At 36.5% G+C, this 4,373-nt stretch overlaps 1 long non-coding RNA gene across 2 annotated transcripts; it reads right to left on the bottom strand.

The window, feature by feature from the left end:
• Nucleotides 1-259: 259 nt before the first annotated feature.
• LOC122600407 lies at nucleotides 260-2,121 on the bottom strand. 2 transcript variants are annotated; one of them, XR_006324046.1, is made up of 5 exons: nucleotides 1,815-2,108; nucleotides 1,413-1,502; nucleotides 926-1,076; nucleotides 710-775; nucleotides 260-506 (listed from the first exon to the last, which is right to left on the bottom strand). It is a non-coding gene; the product is annotated as an uncharacterized LOC122600407 (long non-coding RNA). The 2 variants fall into 2 exon arrangements; XR_006324045.1 differs by having other exon boundaries at nucleotides 926-1,502; nucleotides 1,815-2,121.
• Between the last annotated feature and the right edge of the window lie 2,252 nt (nucleotides 2,122-4,373).

Genomic DNA, 4,373 nt, shown 5'->3' with positions numbered 1-4,373 from the left:
AAGGGTCAGATGACGCGCAAAAGCGCGTCAAGGAAGGACAAGTCATAAATTTTCATGACCCGCATTTGGGCGTCATCCGTCTATGACGCGCACTTATGACACACATTTATGACACACATTTATGACTCTCCTTTTTGACCCACTTTTTTGACATATGTTTTTGCGTGTCATAACCTATAAAATCATTTTTTTTATTTTTTTTTGTTTTTTAAAACCTGATTATATACATAATAAACTTGACAATAAATTAAGCTGATAATAGTACAAAATTAATGCATTTCATATATATCGAAACCATGTGTCACCAATTCATTACATAACGATTCATGTCCAAATAGATACCGATAATTAGTTAAATGCGGTTTACAATACTTTCTACCTAAAAATGAAATTCGACACATAAATTGCCCATTCTTCTAGAATATCTTCTAAAACTGCACAAGGACTTTTTCACCATAGTTCTGCTTGACGGCAGACATGAACTCCTCAATTAACTCATAATATTCCTGAACAACAGAAAATGTATACATACTATTTTAATCTAAATACACAAACACATAAGTCAAATTAATTAGCCGCCAACCTTGCTTTTGTCTCTCATACTATATAACTGATTTATACAGGCTATGCTAAGTGAATCATCGTACTAGGGCACTACAAAAGAAAAACCGGCAGAAAACTTATAGTGAGAAAATGCAAAGATGTGTACCAGCATAATGGTATTGGCTCTCCACGACACTGTCCATGGTTCTGAACTAAATACAACATCCACAGCCTGTAGAAAACAAAATTAAGCAAATCAGCAATGCAAAGAACGTTATTGACCACTTTAGTTATCACGTAATCCTTTCAAATTACTAATTCAACGATCTGTCTTTTCTCCTATAGGTTTGGCATGGTAAAATGCAAAGGTTGAAGAAACTACCTTTCTGGCATTTGAAACCCAACTATGCTTCACATTTGGTTGATTTGTTTTCGGATCAACGACCTTTCCTGTCAATATATCTTCAATAAAAAGCAATGACACGATAAGCTGCGGAAGTAATCATTAAGCTAACACGGCAGCAACTTCATACCTGTTAAATACAGTACTTAACCATGGAAACAGAGTTGTTCTACCAATCCTCACTGCAGTGACTTAAGCTAGGCTAACTTGGACAAAATAAAGTGTAACATATCCAAACACACACATTATCGTCAAATGTATTACTACTTAACAATGGATAATAACATGATAACAAAGTTCTATTAATCCCGATTGTAAAACTCCTCAATTAATCTAAATTAAACTCTCGCAAAACGAATTATATCACATAAAAAAAATTCACTTGTAAAGTTATTCCAACACCTCGATAAACCTAGATTAAACTCTCATGAAACGAGTAATTAACTCATAATTTTGAAACACGTACACTTATTACTATCAAACACATTAATCAAGCATGGAAACGCAAAAGTTGGAATATTTGGAAAGGCATTCATCTGTTCCAGTAACTGCAGACCTGTAATTAGGAAACGTAATAAACCATGTATCAGCAATATAAAAATTAAGTGTTGGTGATAAGTAAAGATCTTATGATATCAACCAGTTCTTACATAGATAATTTAATACCTTTACTCAAACAATTACTTTTATTCCATATAAACAGAAAATAGGGGACCTCAAGTAATTGACCTTCTCCTCAAGTTTTTTAAAAGTTCAGTTAGTTGATTGGAACGAAAACACTTTCAAAATATGGAGGCCTGGTCAATACATAAACACATACGGGTCCTTTAAAAAATCAAGGGCTTTTAGCGTAGCTTTAACACCTTACCTTTACTCCTCACGAGTGATCATTATTTCTTACAGACCAAGCCTGTTTGTAAAAACACCGAGTCCTTAGCAACTGGTAAACACCAAGCCCCTGTTAACTTGTAAACACCAAGCCCGTTTATTCAGTAACTAAATGTGCATACAATGACTGGCCAAAATAATTTCAGTAAAAGGAGTTCAACATAACTAGCGAATAAACATCAAACTAGTGAAATAAACACCGAGCGAGTTTACTTAACACTAAACAATAGGTAAGTATGTAGGTGAGTAATTGTAAACAACAGGTGAGTAGGTGAATGCTATTTTATAACACTTAACATACAAATAAACGAGCACCTTATCAATATTAGACACTAACTTTAAGCACCGGGCAATTTGGTGAACTAACCAAAGGCACAATATTTAACAGTAAGCAACATTGAATGACAACAAGAAAACGAGTAAAAATCAACACTAGCGACATGTAATTTCTTTCAAGCATTTGATCAAACAGTTTATGAGCAAACACGGATTAAGCATGCATGGATGGTGGCCCATGCGTGGTCATAGAGAATTAGGCGGTTTGACCTAGACTATGGCTTAAGTTAAAACTCTTCATATAGCATGCATGGTTAAGAATTTTGAATGCAATGTGAATTGTATGAACCTTTTAAGTGTACACTAAGAGTTCGTACACATGATCATATACGTAATGATATGGGTACAATTGGACAATGTGTTGTTTTGAGATGGATACTATGTGATCAATGTGTTGATTTTAGATGAGTACTATGTGATCAACGTGTTGTTTTGTGACGAGTACAATATGAACAATGTGTTATGTTGTGGCAAGTACAGTGTCATGAATATGATAACATGAGTACAACTGGGTTGATGCAGACAATGTGTTATTGTGTGATGGTCCAATGCATGAGGTCAATGTTGTTATTTGAAGTCAATGAGGTCATGTGCATATTGTTGGATTGAGATGATTTAAATTGATGTTGTTTGATGATTTTACGGCAAAATGAAGTTATGGCGTTAACTTGATGTGACATTGTGGCAACCCTAAAAGAGTCTGATAAAATATTTTATGGTTACCCGGTGTTATAACAAGTTAATGACATCACGGATTGCACAAGTTGGCCTAATGGGAGTTGGATGGGTGGAGGGTGAGCCGCTGGTACACCCTGTATACATACCCGGACGATAACTAGAGAGCATATCGAATTCAGATTATACTTTGGGCCACTTGTTTTAGTTGTGCGGTTGTGTGTTGTATTGGACATAAGTATGTGGCTTGATGAGGAACAATTATTATTAACTTGGTATGATGGCATGATACATAAAGATTCCTCTAGAACATTAGTACTTTTGCCTTAGTGTAAAGATATGATTTATGTGTGACATGTCGGTATGAGAGCATTGACTACTGGTGTGACTAACATGTAAGAACTTTGAGACTAACTTTCGGGTCATAAACTTTAAGATCATTACTATGGTGGATACAATTAACCGTACCGGTGGGTGTTGCCAAGCATTTATGATGACAAGCGGGATGTTGTGCAAAACGACGAACCAGAGGAAAGGTGGTTAAGTGAACTTTTGAGGCGGGTACTACTGAAGTTCGCAACGATCCTAATGTGGTATCGGGTACATTTACTCTTAACAATAATTACGCCACGGTGTTATTTGATTCTTGATGCTAGGCATAGCTTCGTTCCTTCGATAGATATTCATCCCCGTGCCTTAAACCGTGTGCTTGATATTGAAATGGTCAATGGTGCTCTAACTAGACCTAGTCAAGTACTTCGTGATTGTATTTTGACTTTAAACGACTTCGATTATTCATCGATTCTATGCCATTCGATATCGGAAGTTTTGGCATCATTACGGGTTTAGATTGGATGTTGACGAATAATGCGGTTATTGATTGTGGTGAAAGAGTGGTCAAGATACTATTGTCTAACGGTAAAGCCTTAAGAGTTCAAGGTGAAACATCAGATCCTTCTAGTCCAAAAGAATGTAGTGCTACCACTACAATAGTTGAGTTGAAGACCATTCCTATTGTACATGACTTTCCCAACGTGCTTCTGGACGATTTATCTGGTTTACCCCCGTCTCGACAACTTGATTTTTGTAATCAAACTAACTCCTAACGTCGCATCGGTAGCCAAAGCTCCTTATAAACTCGCCTTAACGGAGATGCAAGAGTTGGAACCTCAACTTAAAGAGCTTCAAGAGAAGGAGTTCATCCATCCTAGTCAATCGCCATGGGGAGCTCCTATTCCATTGTCGGGAAAAAAAAGGGTCTTTTATGATGTGTATCGGTTACTGGGTATTGTACAAGCTCATGATGAAGAACCAGTATCCATTTTTGATAAATGAGAACTCATTTGATCAACTAGAAGGTGTTAAGCCCTCCTCCAAGATTTACCTTCGTCCAAGTTTGAGCCAACTGTGCGTCCATAAAGATAACATCTCAAAGACGATGTTTCTTGCAAGGTATGTGCATTTAGAATACATCGTTGTGTCGTTTGGGTTAACTAATGCACCGACGGTGTTCATGGACTTGGTGAAG

This window comes from Erigeron canadensis, chromosome 5 (assembly GCF_010389155.1).
Source record: "Erigeron canadensis isolate Cc75 chromosome 5, C_canadensis_v1, whole genome shotgun sequence".
NCBI lineage: Eukaryota > Viridiplantae > Streptophyta > Magnoliopsida > Asterales > Asteraceae > Erigeron > Erigeron canadensis.
Note: the sequence above shows the minus strand (reverse complement) of the source record. Positions and strands in the feature narration are given on the sequence as shown.